Source organism: Podarcis bocagei (genome assembly GCF_964188305.1).
Source record: "Podarcis bocagei genome assembly, chromosome: W".
NCBI lineage: Eukaryota > Metazoa > Chordata > Lepidosauria > Squamata > Lacertidae > Podarcis > Podarcis bocagei.
In genome coordinates, this window is record NC_138131.1 from 32,184,898 (window position 1) to 32,203,562 (window position 18,665).

The following is an 18,665-nucleotide window of genomic DNA, read 5'->3' on the forward strand; positions in this document are numbered from 1 at the left end:
ACGGATCCACGGCTTCCTGGCCACTCCATGGCCCAAAAACGTGGTTTTCAAGCACGGATCCTCATGGATCCCACACTTTTTGCATTGGGCTACCCCAAACTCACCTTCAAATCACACATCATTCCCAGGGGCACAGCTTACACCACAAAAATCACGGATCCACGGCTTCCTGGCCACTCCATGGCCCAAAAACTTGGTTTTCAAGCACGGATCCTCATGGATCCTCACCCTTTTTGCACTATATCAGCCCAAAGTCACCGTCAAATCACACATGATTTCCAGGGGCACAGCCTGCACCACAAAAATCACGGATCCACGGCTTCCTGGCCAATCCAAGGCCCAAAAACGTGGTTTTGAAGCACGGATCCTCATGGATCCTCACGCTTTTTGCATTGGGCTGCCCCAAACTCACCGTCAAATCACACATGATGTCCGGAGGCACAGCCTGCCCCATAAAAATCACGGATCCACGGCTTCCTGGCCACTCCATGGCCCAAAAACGTGGTTTTCAAGCACAGATCCTCATGGATCCCACACTTTTTGCATTGGGCTACCCCAAACTCACCTTCAAATCACACATCATTCCCAGGGGCACAGCTTACACCACAAAAATCACGGATCCACGGCTTCCTGGCCACTCCATGGCCCAAAAACTTGGTTTTCAAGCACGGATCCTCATGGATCCTCACCCTTTTTGCACTATATCAGCCCAAAGTCACCGTCAAATCACACATGATTTCCAGGGGCACAGGCTGCACCACAAAAATCATGGATCCACGGCTTCCTGGCCACTTCATGGCCCAAAAACGTGGTTTTCAAGCATGGATCCTCATGGATCCTCACGCTTTTTGCATTGGGCCAACCCAAACTCACTGTCAAATCACACATCATGGCCAGGGGCACAGCATCCACCACAAAAAAATCAGATCCACGGTTATCTGGCAACGGCATGGCCCAAAAACGTGGTTTCGAAGCATGGATCCTCATGGATCCTCACGCTTTTTGCATTGGGCCAACCCAAACTCACCGTCAAATCACACATCATGTCCAGGGGTCCAGTCTGCACCACAATAGACTAGGATCCACGGTTATCTGGCAACGCCATGGATCCTAACGCTTTTTTCATTGGGCCAACCCAAACTCACCGCCAAATCACATATCATAGTCAGGGGCACAGCCTACACAACAAAAATCACGGATTCCCAGTTATCTGGCAACACCATGGACCAAAAACATGGTTTCGAAGCACGGATCCACATGGATCATCATTATTTTTGCACTAGATCAGCCCAAAGTCACCATCAGATCAAACATCATGTCCAGGGGCACAACATCCACCACAAAATTCACGGATCCACGGCTTCCTGGCCATACCGTGGCCCAAAAACGTGGTTTTGAAGCACGGATCCTCATGGATCCTCACACTTTTTGCTTTGGGCCAACCCAAACTCACTGTCAAATCACACATCATGTCTAGGGGCACAGCCTGCACAACAAAAAACTCAGATCCACGGCTTCCTGGCCATATTGTGGACCAAAAAAGGTGGTTTTGAAGCACGGATCCTCATGGATCCTCACGCTTTTTGCACTAGATCAGCCCAAACTCACCATCAAATCACACATCATGGCCAGGGGCACATCCTGCACCACAAAAATCACGGATCCATGGCTTCCTGGCCACTCCATGGCTCAAAAACATGGTTTTGAAGCACAGATCCTCATGGATCATCACCCTTTTTGCATTGGGGAACCCCAAACTCACCCTTTATTCACATATCTTGTACATAACCACAGATCTGAACACAAACATCATGGTTCTACTGCTTCATGGCCCTGGCCAGATGCTACCCTGGATATATTGGCCAATTTTTAGGTGGGTGTGCTGGGATGGAGGAAACGGAGTCGGCTGAATCTCTATCCTTTAAGGATGGGCGTCCAATGGCTGGGCCAGAATGATTTCAGTTTGTTTTGCCAGCTCCCAGGTCTTCATGGGGCGCAATAGTCACCTGTAGCTGCCATCAGGAGTCCTGGTGTGATCCTGGATGCTTCTGTCTCTATGGAGGCATTGGTCACAAATGTAGCCAAACTGGAATTTTTGAATCTATATCAGGTTAGGAGATCGGTACCGTACCTGTCCCTTTCCAACGTAGCCATGGTGATCCATGCAGTAGTCACCTGCAGACTAGACTACTTTAACTTGCTGTACACCTGAGCCGGGGAGTGCAGGGTATAAATGTGATAGAGAGAGAGAGAGAGTGAGAGAGATAGATATGCAGGGCTACCCTTGAGACTGCTCCAGAAACTCCAAATGGTCTAAAATGCAGATGCATGAGTTCTTACTTGGACTTTGTGGAGAGCCCACATTCAGTTGGTTGTTCATCAGCTGGATTGGCTCCAGGTGGAGTATCGAATCAGGTTCAATGTTTTGGTGCTAATCTTTAAAGCCCTAAACAGTCTGTGACCTTTCTTATCTGTGGGAATTATCTTCCAATACACCCCCCATGAGTGTGACGCTCATCTAACAGCAACCTACTGGTGGTCCCTGGCCCAAAACATATCCAGCTGTCCTCAACCAGAGCCAGAGCCTTTTTGGTGGAACGCTTTGTCTAATGAGAACCAGGGCTCAGTGCAATCTATCTCAGTTCTCTCACTTGTCATGGTGAGTGGGCTTGCACATTCCTATGACCCTTGTGAGTGAAGCCATTGGGAATCTCGTCCTCCCAGCAGGGTCACCCAAGGTGGTAAGGTCAAAGAAAATTAAATATGCTCAGAGTCCTGTAGTGATTTCATGCTCTTTATTGCAGCTTGTAAAACGGTGATTGAATTTCCCCCAAAACCTCAGGCTTTTATATACATTATTTACACAATGAGTCCCGTCTGACTAGCTGATTCTGCTTCCCTCCTGGAGCCTGATTGGTCTTTTCCTGCAAGCCAATCAGTTCTTGCATTCTAGGATCCTACTTGCCTATTGTTCTAGGATCCAAGCTTAGTACATAACAGGGAAGGAGTTAGACAAAGAATGATCCAAGAAGTCCTCAACGGCAGAACAGGCGGGTGATAACAAGCAGTGTGTTACAACGGCTCTGAAGGCGGATGAAGGCTGCAGCAGATAGGATCCACCAGTTTGTCATGACTACTCATGCCATCAGAACAGAGCCCTACTGCGAAGACTGTGCGTTGGTCAGCGTGCACTAATCTACACACATAAAACAAATTCACGCACAGGCGTCTTCCAAAAACCAAACCCAACCTCCCCAAACCCTCCCCCCATGGCCATCACTAAATGGCTACGGGGGCAGGAATGTGAAGCCCCTAGTCATGAACCGACACATGGGCGGTCAGCCGTTCTGACTCAAGGAATGAGGCCGTTGAGCAGCTCAGCAGCTGTATCCATGACTGAGCAGCCCTTTTTAGGATCCACTATGCTCACCCCGAAAAGGGGAAGGGGCTGGAAACGGTGCCCTAAACATAGTATGCCTCCCTTTTTCCCTGACTGGATTACCACGCCCAGGTGGAATCTCTTTTCCCATAGTTTGAATCCATTATTCTGCATCCTAGTCTCTAGAACAGCAGAAAACAAGCTTGCTCCCTCTTCAACATGACATCCCTTCAAATATTTAAACATGGATATCATGTCACTCCTTAATCTTCTCTTCTCTAGATTAAACAAATCCAGCTCCCCAAGTCTCTCCTCATAGGGCTTGAATTCCAGACCTTTTACATTTTGGTCACCCTCCTCTGGACATGCTCCAACTTGACAATATCCTTCTTCAACTGGACACAGTATTTCAGGTGTGGTCTGACCAACCAACCAGAATAGTGTGGTAGCATTCCTTCACTTGATCTAGACACTATACTCCTATTGATGCAGCCCAGAATTGCATTGGCATTCTTAGCTGCCACATCACACTGTTGACTCATATTCAGCTTGTGGTCGACTAAGACTCCCAGATCCCTTTCACAGGTACTGTTGTCAAGCCAAGTGTCCCCCACCTGTGCATTTCATTTTTTCTATCCAGGTGCACTACCTTACATTTCTCCCTATTGAACTCCATATTGTTGGTTTTGGCCCAGCTCTCTAGGCTATTCAGGTCATTTTGAATTCTGACCATGTCCTCTGGTGTATTAGCAACCCCTTCCCAGTTTGCAGTCATTTGCAAATTTGATTAGCACACCCTCTATTCCATCATCCAAATCATTTATAAAAATAGTGAATAGCACCAGGCCCAGGACAGAACCTTGTGGAACCCCAGTAGTCATTTTTTTCCAGGATGAAGGTGAGCCACTGATGAGCACTCTTTGGGTTCAGCCCATCAACCAATTACAAATCCACCTAACAGTAGCTTTGTCTAGCCCACATTTTACTAGTTGTTTTGCAATAATATCATGGGGGACCTTTTCAAAGGCCTTACTGAAGTCAAGGTAAGCTGGTACAAGGGAAAGCAGGATTGTAATTACCGTAAAAATTACTGATTACTTTGGATCAGCAGTTTCAACCTAACCCGCTATGTGGGGAGAGCCACGTGTTCCTTTGGAAGGCAAGTGGAATACAGTGTGATATACTGACAGCTGTTTTAAAAGATGTAACTGTGACTTAAAATCCAGTATCAGGGAAAAAAACAAAAATAGATGGTCCCTGTGTGGATAGTCATGTTTGCATGATGGGGCCACCTCCAGTGACCATGTGGCCTGATATAAGAGGGTTCTAAAATCAGTCCTGAAAGTAGACTGATTGAGAATGACACACGCATAGCTTTTGCTCTGCCATTAACAAGGTGAGCTGAAGCAAATTCTTGCCTCCCTTTGGGCTTAGCAATATTTCCTACAGCATTCTTGTTGAAGGGCATTGGAGAGTTAGGTGAGGGTCACTTTTCTGTTTTTTCATCAAGCTCCCAGACAAGAATGCTACAGCATCAGCCCCAAACACTCAGTCTCATAACAAAAAATACTCAACGGAGTTAGGGCTGAGGGTAGGGGAAGTACAATTATGATCTTTCCAGTCCTCTAGAAGCTGACCCTTTTGGTCATTTTGGTCATGGAGCCAAATATCTGTTTCCAAGTTTAAAGAGTCTAAACAAGTAAAGAACAAGCTTGCCCTTTACATGCAAAAGCCCTGAAATTCAGCCCATTGGGCAATGATAGGCTGGGAGGAGGGAGGTAAGGACTAGCACCTTCTCTGCCCTCCACCTCCAACAGCTACACCTGAAAGTTTCATGATGGGGTTCGATTTGAGAAGCTGAATGTTTATAAAGGCACTTAGCCAATTTCTGCCACGGAAATTCTGAACAGAAACACTCTGCAGGTTCAGCCCCCAAAAGAAACTGCTCTATGGTCTCTGTGTTGGGAAATAGGAACAGATCTTGCTCATCACCAACCTTCCCTCCACAAATCAGTATCACTATGAGGCTGAACTGAACAGCTTGCTCCAGAGTTTTAAGAGATACGTTTCTGTGGTGTAGTAGTTAAGAGCGGTGGACTCTAATCTGGTGAGCTGGGTTCGCTTCCCCACTCCTCCACATGCAGCTGCTGGGTGACCTTGGGCCAGTCACACTTCTCTCTGAACTCTCTCAGCCCCACCTACCTCACAAGGTGTCTGTTGTGGGGGTGGAAGGGAAAGGAGATTTTTAGCCACTTTGAGACTCCTTCAAGTAGAGAAAAGCAGGATATAAAAACTAACTCCATAAATAAGAATTCTATGGAAAAGGACCATCCCTGCCATGATGATGAAAACTATATGTTTGGATTTTGCTGTATTATACCAACCTGTGGAATATGACAGTTCGCAGTTTCAAAATCTATTTGGCCACAGTGGATTGACAGTCTGGACACACAAAAACCTCTGGAAGATCTTTTGAATCAATGCCTATGCGAAAGCAGTGGTACCAGTCCTTGCAGTTTCCTTCACAGTAAGCCATAGTTAGGTCACCACTGGGCCTCCTGCACCCTTCCTTCAAGAAACATAGTGACCAGCAGCCTTCAAACAAGGATATCTGAGCAATAGGCTAGTGTATCCTTCCATCCCTCTGGGCATGATCGAGACACAGTAATGTAACTCTCGTTCAAGATTTGTCTCTTCTTGGGAGGAACAGCATCAATTTCCACTTGAAAATATTTGTCTTGTCCTTCAAAATAGGTTTTTCCACAGTACTGTATTATTTCTTTTGCAATCCAGGGTCTAATGGCAGCCATATCCTTTTGTATGAACTGTAATTGGGCAGCAGAAGCAATCAGATGGGCAATGGTACATGTGAAAGGACCGTAGTCACTGGAATTACGGTACCTTGCCTGGGTATATCAGTTGGTGCAAAAAATGATCAGCTGCAAAACTATAGGGATATTTTGAATCCATCTCATACAGACATGCTAAGAAGGATGTTATTGCATCAATCACAGAGTGGTTCAATCCATGTTTGGAATCTAGATAGAGCATGGTCTTCCTTTTAAAAATGATTACTATCAGTTTCCAGTGGACTTCTCTGTCATTTACTGGAATAATCAAAACATCTTTCTTTAGCACTCCAAATCTCAAACAGTTCTTCAGAGCTTGCACTGGCAATCTTTGACATATCTGCATGAAGTGGCAAGTACGGTAAGTGGGAAAATTGTTCCATTGTGACCTAGCTCTTTGGCCATGATCACCCTGGAGGCAAGAAAGGCATCTATTATGCGATCATTTATCCAGTTTGATCCTTTCAGTGTGTTTATGTCATAGTCATACACACAGATGTTGCCAACTGAACCCAAGTCCCATGGTTTGTAGACTGAGTGTGGGGAAGGTACAGTTGTGCCATGGGGGAACTGATGTACAAATCAGTGATTTGTCCAAACACTTCTCACTTTGTGTTGAGAATATGGGGCTGCTATCAAAATAATCAATATTGGTCACTGTCAAATCCTCTTTCCCACCTTTTGGCGTGGAGGTCATCTGAGGCTGAGTGCTTTCCAGGTGTCTCATAGTCAGTTGGTGATCTTAAGGAGTCAACCCCCTCAGCAGCCTGCACTGAATCAGATGCTGGAGCTACTGTTATCTTTTCCTGCAGTCTGGGGAACTTTCTTCCCGATCTACTCTTCTGTCTTTTATTTCACTTCAACTGTGTGAGCTGCAACTGGCAAGGCTTCCCTGGTTCTGGTGGCATGCCGATAGATTTTGTGGCAGCTATAATATGGTAACAAGTCCTGGATGATGTCCTGTACGGACTGTGCATGCATGGCTGCCCGTATGGTCGCCAGGAGAGCAGCTGCCCATACAGCCTGTACGGCCGCCGTGAGAGGAGCTGCCTGTACGGACGCTACGCGAGCAGCAGCCTGTACAGTCACCGTGAGAGCAGCTGCCCGTATGGCCCATACGGTCGCTGCGAGAGGGGCTGCCTGTACAGTTGCCGCAAGAGCGGCAGCCAGTACAGCGACCTTACTGTCACTCTCCCCCCAGCATGGCACCCTGGGGCACCATCACCCCGCTGCCCCTTCATATGCCCCTGTAGTCAATCAAATGTACTATGAACAATCTGAAGTCATGCTGGGCACAATTCACCACTAATCCTGTTCTTTTTCTAAAAACACGTGGTGGACTCCAGGAAAGCTGTCAGCAGGCAACATGATTCCCATGGGCACCACGTTGGAAACCCCCTATTTCAAAGTTTGCACTGACAAAATCTGTTCTCAAAAAAACTTGCAGTTAAACCTCCATTTATAATTACTACCCCTGCAAAGCAACCAACTTTTGTCCCAAAACCATTTGTAGCTGAATTGACGCAAGACAGGTGATTGTTTTTCATGGTTACTTTGGTGGTCTCCATCTAGTTGGTTTGATAATTTACATTCACAGGTAAGATCATCACAATCTCTGCCTTGGACATTCTTGAGGTTTAGCAGTGTCAAAAATTTCCAGGTGCAGTTCTTCACAGTGGAAGCTATGAATATGAATGTCATTTTATTTCAATGTTCTTGCTAATGCAGAACCATTTCAGATAGCGTTTGTATTTCGGTCATTCCATAGACATTGGTGTGATCTTACAATATAATTTGGTGGAGTCCATTTAACAATCATGCCGATCCATGAGGATTAAAGTATTTAATATAGTGTTTGTTCCTTGGCTGTGCTCTGTGGTTTTTGTGGTTCGTTCTGTGGTCATATACATCAGGTGTGATTTGATAGTGATTTCAGGGTGACCAAACATAAAAAAACCCTAAGGATCCATGGGGATCTGTGCTTCATGAGAATCTTTTTACAGCATGGCAGTGCCCCAAAGTGATCTGGCCATGAGCAGCATAGGTGGTTGGGTAATGAATATGGGGCGACCCAGAGAACTGTGGAGCCGTAAATTTTAAAAATATATATATATTCAATTTTATAAGGATAAGGAAGTACAGAAAGGGAAACGGGGGAGGGGATAGATAGATAGATAGATAGATAGATTAGAAATTTAAAAGACCTATAAAGATTATCAAATCCTACAAAGTACTACTACTACTACTACTACTACAAATATATTTGTACCCTGCCCATCTGGCTGGGTTTCCCCAGCCACTCTGGGTGGCTTCCCAAAAAATGAAATAAAAATACATTAAAAAGTCACACATTAAAAACGTCCCTAAACAGGGCTGCCTTCAGATGTCTTCTAAAAGTCTGGTGGCTGCCTTGACATCTGGTGGGAGGGCGTTCCACAGGGCGGGCGCCACCACCAAGAAGGTCCTCTGCCTGGTTCCCTGTAGCTTTGCTTCTTTCAGTGAGGGAACTGCCAGAAGGCCCTCGGTGCTGGACCTCAGTGTCCGGGCTGAACGATGGGGGTGGAGATGCTCCTTCAGGTATACTGGGCCGAGGCCGTTTAGGGCTTTAAAGGTCAGCACCAACACTTTGAATTGTGCTCAGAAATGTACTGGGAGCCAATGTAAGTCTTTCAGGACATGTGTTATATGGTCTTGGTGACCACTCCCAGTCACCAGACTAGCTGCTGCGTTCTGGATTAGTTGTAGTTTCTGGGTCACCTTCAAAGGTAGCCCCACGTAGAGGACATTGCAGTAGTCCAAGCGGAAGATAACAAGAGCATGCACCACTCTAGTGAGGCAGTCTCCGGGCAGGTAGGGTCTCAGCCTGCGTACCAGATGGAGCTGGTAGACAGCTGCCCTGGATACAGAATTGACCTGTGCGTCCATGGACAGCTGTGAGTCCAAAATGACTCCCAGGCTGTGCACCTGGCCCTTCAGGGGCACAGTTACCCCATTCTGGACCAGGGAGTCCTTCACACCAGCCCACCCCCTGTCCCCCAAGAACAGAACTTCATTATTGTCAGGATTCAACCTCAATCCACTAGCTGCCATCCATCCTCCAACCGCCTCCAAGCACTCACACAGGACCTTCACCACCTTCACTGGTTCTGAGTTGAAAGAGAGGTAGAGTTGGGTATCATCCACATATTGATGGACACCAAGCCCAAACTCCCTGATGATCTCTCCCAGCAGCTTCCTGTAGATGTTAAAAAGCATGGAGGGGAGGACGGAACCCCGAGGCACCCCACAAGTAAGTCTGAACACTCATCCCCCACCACAACTTTCTGGACACAGCCCAGGAGGAAGGAGCAGAACCACTGTATAACAGTGCCCTCAGCTCCCAGCTCCTCTAGACGGTCCAGAAGGATGTTATGATCGATTGTCGCGACCAAGGCAGTTTCAGTCCCATGAGGAGACGTGAATCCCAATTGGAAGGGATCCAAATGGTCTGCATCCTCCAGGCGTGCCTGGAGTTGTTCAGCAACCACCCGCTCAATCACCTTGCCCAAGAATGGAAGATTTGAGGCTGGGCGATAGTTGGCCATACTGGCCGGGTCTGAATATGTTTTTTTAAGAAGCGGTTTAATGACCGCCTCTTTCAGCTGGTCTGGGAATGCCCCCTCACAGAGGGAAGCATTCACCACCCCGCAGAGCCCATTGCCCAGCCCTTCCCGGCTTGCTTTTATTAGCCAGGATGGGCAAGGATCAAGGAGACAGGTGGTTGGTTTCACGCATCCAAGCAGCCTGTCCACATTCTCGGGGGTAACGGATTGAAATTGATTCCATGCAACTTGACCAGACAGGGCTCTAGCACTCTCTCGCCCTGACCCTGCTCCCACGGTGGTGTCTACCTCCTTCCGAATATGAGCAACTTTATCTGCATAAAAATTTGAAAAATCGTTGCAGGAGGTCTTGGGGTCTTTACAAGGCCCCGGTGGTAAAGGTGGTTCCATTAAATTGCAAACCACCTGAAAGAGTCTCCTGCTACTATTTTCTGTAGATGCTATAGAGACGGTGAAGAAAGTCTTCTTCACCATTGCTATCGCCACTTGGTAGGCTCGACATTGAGCTCTAACCTGTGTCCGGTCCAATTCAGAATGAGTTTTCTGCCACTGGCACTCGAGCCGTCTCAGCGATTGTTTCCTCACCCGCAGCTCCAAAGAAAACCACGGGGCTGTCAGGGCTCCATGCAGTCGGAGAGGGCGCTTCGGAGCCAGACAGTCGATAGCCCTGGTCAACTCCACATTCCGGCAGGCCACCAGGGAATCAGCTGAAAGGCCATCAACATGGGATAAAGCATGCCCTACCACTCTCTGGAAACCATTTGGATTCATTAAGTGGCGGGGGCGGACCATCCACATTGGTCCCACCTCCCTGCAGAGGAGAAGGGTCACGGAGAAGTCCAGTTGCACCAGGAAGTGATCTGACCATGGCACTTCTTTTGTTTCACTTTTACCTAGTGATGACACTAGGTAAAAGTGAAACAAAAGAAGTGCCATGGTCAGATCACTTCCTGGTGCAACTGGACTTCATATCACCCATGTCACTATTGGTGAACACTAGGTCTAAGGCATGTCCGTGACTATGAGTTGGGCCAAACTTATTCAGGGACAGCCCCATGGAGGCCATGCTTTCCACGAAGTCCCAAACAGCCCCTTGTAAGGTCATGTTGGCATGGATGTTAAAATCCCCTAGGACAACCAAACTAGGTATCTCCAGGAGAACATCCGCAATGACCTGAAGCAGCTCGGGCAGGGAATCCTTGGTGCAGCGGGGAGGTCAGTACACCAAAAGGAATCCTGTACTGCCCCTATTGCCCAACTTCCAGAACATGCACTCAGAGAACTGGGTCTTTCATATGCGCAGAAGCGCCAAATTGCACCAGTGCCTGTGCAGACGTGGCGCTTCAGGATGCGAATGCTGTGGGTTGCGGACGTGCCTCAGTCACGGGTTATGTCTGCAACCCGAGGTTCCACTGTACCAATTTTGTTTTAGGGCTTAATTTGCAGTAAATTTTATTCCTTTATTCATAATTGTTCTCACTGTTCTACTGTGAACTGCTCTTAAAATTTTTGCATCCATTTTGTCATATAAGGTTTTGCTTGTTCGGGCTTGGTGTCATATTTGAGTAATAGTTTATAAATTTTACCCAGAAGGTAGAACTCTGTTATGATGGACTCAGATTCTATCTTTTCACTGATTTTCACTGTATGTTTGCCATACAGTCTTTCTTGAATCTGGATATTAGTTGACAGTATGTAAGCAGTTTCATATTTTTTCTCCTCTTTAATACTTTGGCATGTATTTGATCTGTTCTTGAAGATGAACCATATCTTGGTACAATATATACCGTATTTTTCACTCTATAGGACGCACCGAACCATAGGAGGGGGAGAACAAGGGGAAAAAAATTCTCCCCCTCTCCGCTCAGCGCCCCTTCAGCGAAGCGGGATGAGAAACGGAGCCCCTTCCATTTCTCCTCCAGCTTCACTGAAGGGGCACTGCGCAGAGAGGAAACATTGTGCAGTGCCTCTCCAGAGAAGCAAAGCCTGGAGAGCAAGAGGGATCGGTGTGCACTGACCCCTCTCGTTCTCCAGGCTTCAGGCGGCTATCCGCAAGCCTTCGGAGATCAGCAGGAACTTGCGCTGTGCTCCAAAGGCTTCAGGCGGCTATCCCTGAAGCCTGGAGAGCGAGAGGGGTCGGTGCGCACCGACCCCTCTCACTCTCCAGGCTTCAGCGAAAGCAACGCGTAGCCTCTGGAGCGTGGAGGGAGCGCTCCCTCTGCGCTTTGGAGGCTTCGTGTTGCTATCGCTGAAGCCAAGGAGCCTGCATTCACTCCATAGGACGCACACACATTTCCCCTTAATTTTTGGAGGGTAAAAAGTTGTCTTATAGAGCGAAAAATACGGTAGTCATATATTCTCCTATCGGCACTAATAATAATATTGCAGTGGTGACATTAACAGTGCAGGTAAGGGGATTTTTGTGATTTTTGTAGTGCAACTCATGATTTGTGAGTTGTGCCCGTGGCTATGATGTGTGATTTGATGGTGAGTTTGGGGAGCCCCAATGCGAAAAGAGTGAGGATCCTTGAGGATCCGTGCTTCAAAACTACCTTTTTGGGCCATGGCGCTGCCAGGAAGCCATGGATCCATAATTTTTATGGTGCAGGCTCTGCTCCTGGCTATGACGTGTGATTTGACAGTGAGTTTGGGTTGGCCCAATTCAAAAAGCGTGAGGATCCATGAGGATCCGTGCTTCAAAACCACATTTTGGGGCCTTGGAGTGGCCAGGAAGCCGTGGATCCGAGTTTTTTGTGGTGTAAGCTGTGCCCCTGGACATGATGTGTGATTTGACAGTGAGTTTGGGTTGGCCCAATGCAAAAAGCGTGAGGATCCACGAGGATCCGTGCTTCGGAACCACGTTTTTGGGCCATGGAGTGGCCAGGAAGCCGTGGATCCAAGTTTTTTGTGGTGCAGGCTGTGCCCCTGGGAATGATGTGTGATTTGACAGTGAGTTTGGGGTAGCCCAATGCAAAAAGTGTGAGGATCCATGAGGATCCGTGCTTCGGAACCACATTTTTGGGCCATGGAGTGGCCAGGAAGCAGTGGATCCAAGTTTTTTGTGGTGCAGGCTGTGCCCCTGGGAATGATGTGTGATTTGACGGTGAGTTTGGGGTGGCCCAATGCAAAAAGTGTGAGGATCCATGAGGATCCGTGCTTGAAAACCAAGTTTTTGGGCCATGGCATTGCCAGGAAGCTGTGGATCCGAGTTTTTTGTGGTGCAGGCAGTGCCCCTGGACATGATGTGTGATTTGATGGTGAGTTTGGGGTGGCCCAATGCAAAAGGAGTCAGGATCCATGAGGATCCGTGCTTCAAAACCACGTTTTTGGGCCATGGAGTGGCCAGGAAGCCGTGGGTCCGAGTTTTTTGTGGTGTAAGCTGTGCCCCTGGACATGATGTGTGATTTGACAGTGAGTTTGGGTTGGCCCAATGCAAAAAGCGTGAGGAACCATGAGGATCCGTGCTTCAAAACCACGTTTTTGGGCCATGGAGTGACGAGGAAGCCGTGGATCCGAGTTTTCTGTGGTGCAGGCTGTGCCCCTGGGAATGATGTGTGATTTGACAGTGAGTTTGGGTTGGCCCAATGCAAAAAGCGTGAGGATCCATGAGGATCCGTGCTTCAAAACCACGTTTTTGGGCCTTGGATTGGCCAGGAAGCCGTGGATCTGAGTTTTTTGTGGTGCAGGCTGTGCCCCTGGAAATGATGTGTGATTTGACGGTGAGTTTGGGTTGGCCCAATGCAAAAAGCGTGAGGATCCATGAGGATCTGTGCTTCAAAATCACGTTTTTGGGCCTTGGATTGGCCAGGAAGCCGTGGATCCGAGTTTTTTGTGGTGCAGGCTGTGCCCCTGGACATGATGTGTGATTTGACAGTGAGTTTGGGTTGGCCCAATGCAAAAAGAGTGAGGATCCATGAGGATCCGTGCTTCGGAACCACGTTTTTGGGCCTTGGAGTGGCAAGGAAGCCGTGGATCCGAGTTTTCTGTGGTGCAGGCGCTGCCCCTGGACATGGTGTGTGATTTGACGGTGAGTTTGGGTTGGCCCAATGCAAAAAGCATGAGGACCCATGAGGATCCGTGCTTCAAAACCACGTTTTTGGGCCACGGTATGGTCAGGAAGCCTTGGATCCGTGATTTTTGTGGTGCAGGCTGTGCCTCTGGACATGATGTGTGATTTGACGGTGTGTTTGGGGTGGCCCGATGCAAAAAGCGTGAGGATCCATGAGGATCCGTGCTTCAAAACCACGTTTTTGGGCCACGGTATGGTCAGGAAGCCTTGGATCCGTGATTTTTGTGGTGCAGGCTGTGCCTCTGGACATGATGTGTGATTTGACAGTGTGTTTGGGGTGGCCCGATGCAAAAAGCGTGAGGATCCATGAGGATCCGTGCTTCAAAACCACGTTTTTGGGCCATGGAGTGGCCAGGAAGCCGTGGATCCGTGGTTTTTGTGGTGGATGCTGTGCTGCTGGCCATGATGTTTGATCTGATGGTGACTTTGGGTTGATCTAGTGCAAAAATCATAAGGATTCATGAGGATCTGTGCTTCGGAACCACGTTTTTGGGCCAGGGCGTGGTCAGGCAGGCGTGGATCTGAGTTTTTTGTGGTGTAGGCTGTGCCCCTGACTATGATATGTGATTTGACAGTGAGTTTGGGTTGGTCCAATGCAAAAAGTGTGAGGATCCATGAGGATCTGTTCTTGAAAACCACGTTTGGGCCACGGTATGGCCAGGAAGCCATGGATCCGTGATTTCTGTGGTGGATGTTGTGCCCCTGGACATGATGTGTAATTTGAAAGTGAGTTTGGGCTGATCTAGTGCAAAAATCATGAGGATTCATGAGGATCCGTGTTTTTTAACCATGTTTTTGCGCCATTGCGGCACCACGAAACAGTGGATGCGTGATTTTTTTGGTTCCTCCTACAGACTAAGATGTGGTCTACAGAAGCATGGTGTTTTTATTTTGTTTCAATATAAAAATCATATGAATTCATGAGGATCCGTCCCACGGATCCATGTTTTTATGGTACTGCAGCGTGGCAAAGTGTTGGATCCACGTTTTTTATAGTCCAGTTTGTAGGCGTGCCTTCTAGGTGTGATTTGACACTGCATTTGTTGGAATTATTTTTTAAAAAGTGGAGGATCCATGAGGATCCGTGTGGATCCGCCTTTTATGCAGACCCTTTTTTTATCTTATAGTTTGGAAATGTACATCCAGTTATTTCCCCTTTAAATTTTTTTGGGGGCCCCAAAAGAGTGGGACCCTAAACTATAGCTTGTTTAGCTTATACGTAAATCCGACACTGTTCACAGCACAGGCCTGGCTAACTTGGTGGTGAGAGCTGCGAATAGGTCGTTTCCCCTCGCATTAGACCACTGTTTTGTGGGGAACGGGGCATCTCCACAAGACTAGTCGCGAGGTATGTTTGAAAAGCGCGCCTTTCTCGCCTTTCCGGAGCGCGCTGCATCCACAGAGGATCTCTCTTATGGAAAATCGGGTTCCAGCAAAACGCTGCAGGGTGGCTTTGCACAGAATAAATATTCGTAGTCGGACTACAACTCCCATCAGCCTCAGCCAGCATAGTCTGGCATGATGGGATTTGTAGAACAGTTTGGGGAGGGGGCACTTCGTTGGCTACATCTGATTTACCTTGTTTGATTATATCTTTTGGGAACAATTGCATAACTGAGTTGGCAATCCCAGCATACCTGACTTTTCAATGTCTTTGTTGCTTATTCTTCTGAAACTTTTTTGCTTCATGTAATTCTGTTGAGACCATTTTAAATTAAATGAGCTTTCTACAGAACACGGTATTTCTACTTTTAAAAAGGTGCCACCTGCCTCTTTGCTGTGGTACTGTATAAAAATATTGTAACTATGTTGGTATCCATACCACACATTAATGTATCTACAGTTACCATCCTAAAGTTTCTGGGGTTTTTTAAAAACGAAAATGTTTCTGAAGGAAATGTACTTGTTAGTAAACCAATCACATGAGGTGGAAACATGGAACAAAATAGTTGCAAAGCCAGACTATTATTCCAGTTGTGTATGCAGATGAAGCTGTTTCACAAAAAGCAGGCTGTCTCATTGTAAGTACAACTGTTTGTGTGAAAGTGTAGTTGCTGATTTGTACAGCTCCTCTATTATGTACCGTATTTTTCGCACCATAGGGCGCACCGGACCATAGGGCGCACCCAGTTTTTAGGGGGGGAATTCAAGAAAAAAAATCTTTTTTTCCCCCCGCAGCCCCAAAGAGCAGCGTACAGGCTGCACACAACCTCTCCCTGCCCGAGGGGTTGCGTGCAGCTATGGATCAAGCCAAGGCAGCGAGCGGGATGGATCCCGCTTGCTGTTTTGGCTTCCCCTAGCCCCGTGCAGCCTCTCCCTCCCGGGAGAGGCTGCGTGGGGCTAAAGAATCCATAGCCCCGTGCAGCCTCTCCTTGGCAGAGGGGTTGCGCGCAGCTATGGAGGAAGCCAAGGCAGCGAGCGGGATGGATCCCGCTCGCTGTTTTGGCTTCCCCTTTAGCCCCGTGCAGCCTCTCCTTGGCGGAGGGGCTGCACAGCGCTTTCCTGGCTTTACTGGGAGGCGGGGGGATTCCCCCACCTCCCGCAAAACCGGCAGAAGCCGCGCGCCTTTTAAAAGGGCTGCACGGCTTCTCCTGGCTTTCCTGGGAGGCGGGGGGATTCCCCCACCTCCCGCAAAACCGGCAGAAGCCGCGCGCCTTTTAAAAGGGCTGCACGGCTTCTCCTGGCTTTCCTGGGAGGCGGGGGGATTCCCCCGCCTCCCGCAAAACCAGGCTCCCCCCCCGCCAGCCTTCTAGCCAAGTTGGGGGACAGCGGGAAGGGCGCGCTGCGCCCCTGCTGCTGTCTCCCGAGTTTGCGGGGCTGGCGACGGGGAGGAGCAGGCTTCTCCCCCCGCCAGCCTTCTAGCCAAGTTGGGGGACAGCGGCAAAGGCGCGCTGCGCCTCTCCCGCTGTCCCCCGAGTTTGCGGGGCTGGCGACGGGGAGGAGCAGGCTTCTCCCCCCGCCAGCCTTCTAGACAAGTCGGGGGACAGCGGCAAAGGCGCGCTGCGCCCCTGCCGCTGTCTCCCGAGTTTGTGGGGCTGGCGACGGGGAGGAGCAGGCTTCTCCCCCCGCCAGCCTTCTAGACAAGTCGGGGGACAGCGGCAAAGGCGCGCTGCGCCTCTCCCGCTGTCCCCCGAGTTTGCGGGGCTGGCGACGGGGAGGAGCAGGCTCCCCCCCCGCCAGCCTTCTAACCAAGTCGGGGGACAGCGGGAAGGGCGCGCTGCGCCTCTCCCTCTGTCCCCCGAGCTTGTGGGGCTGGCGGTGGGGCTCTCCTGAAGCCTGGAGAGCGAGAGGGGTCGGTGCGCACCGACCCCTCTCGCTCTCCAGGCTTCAGCGAAAGCCTGCATTCGCACCATAGGACGCACACACATTTCCCCTTCATTTTTGGAGGGGGAAAAGTGCGTCCTATAGTGCGAAAAATACGGTATACAGATTGTAAACGTTATTGCTTTGACAGTACTGTATGGGGTGGACAGTAAAATAGATGCATTTATATATCTGTATAGTACAGTACCTGGAAATCAATTAGTGATTCACATGAGGAGGAGACATGTGGTTTCAGTGTCCTATGGATTCAAGTTAAACTGCTCATGTACATGACAGACTTTCACTGACAAATTATTGGAATTGATTAAGAGGACTAGAATAACTTTATATGTAGAATGATTAAGAGCATTGTTAGTGGATTATTGCATACATACTACAAATAGGCCAGTTGCTATGCAGAAGAATAAATTTAATCTCATCAGAAATTACAATATTAAAAAACTTTTGGGGGGCAATTCCAGTCTCCCAGGACATTGTAAATGATAACAAACTGGCCATCCTGTAATAAGGATACTTTATTCAGACTTGCAATGTGAAACTATATATCAAGAGTTTCCTTTTTTCACTTGTGGGCTGAAGTAAGGCAAATATGTTTTTTAATTAATTTAAATGAAGTTGCTAAGATGGTATACAATTTGTGTTAGAAATTCGGATATATATTTTTGGCAAGACAGCTCTAAAGTTTTATTTTTCAAACAATGGGCTGTGATCAGTTAAACATCTGGATAGTTCAAATGACAACCTGGAGCTTTGAGAACTTGAAGAAGAAAAGTCCACATGTGTATTGGCTTATTCCAACTTCTTTTTATTAATGGTAACTGCTCCTGCTCAGGCTGCAGTCTGAGAAGCATTTTGTTTCCAGAAATTCATTCCCAATTGTGTAGATAAAATATAACCAATAGAATTCTACAGGATGGAGTGTTACTGTATGAAAACAGTCTAGATCCAAGGATCCCCAGACATGCACTTCCAGATGGTGGAAATGCCTAGTGCCTGGTTAATTTTGAGCACTGTATACAATTCATAATAAAAAACGGTAGAACATCCATCATTAAACTACCAATATAACACCTCTTATAACTCAGCAACAGTAGGAGCAGTTGACCTCCAAATGCCAAGCAGAGTAAATGACATAAAGACACCAGCAAAGAGGACCAACGTATTTCTAGTGGAAGGCAATTCTGTAATCGGGGAGCCATAACACAGAAGCCATAACATGAGTCCTTTCCAGAAGCAGGATGTTGGAAACCACAGAATGGGATGGTGCTGTTGTTCTCAAGTCCATTTTGTGGGTTTCCCACAGGCATCTGGGTGGCCACTGTGATAACAGGATGCTAGATTAGGTTGTCAATAGGCCTGAAGGCCTGATCCAGCAGGCTCTTCTTACCGTCTTGTTGTTTGCGTCTTGGTTTTAAATAGAACTATAAGAAGGACCTTTCTGT

General features: G+C 48.0%; 1 protein-coding gene and 1 long non-coding RNA gene across 2 annotated transcripts in view; one reads left to right on the forward strand and one right to left on the reverse strand.

Moving 5' to 3' along the window:
• LOC308577910 overlaps window positions 1-18,665 on the reverse strand; it is a 467,797-nt gene that overhangs the window by 403,886 nt on the left and 45,246 nt on the right. The gene's annotated exons all lie outside the window — the stretch shown is intronic.
• Window positions 1-18,665, forward strand: part of LOC308578071 (uncharacterized protein) — a gene marked incomplete at its 3' end in the record, with an annotated part of 98,359 nt that overhangs the window by 71,588 nt on the left and 8,106 nt on the right. The window lies entirely within an intron of this gene.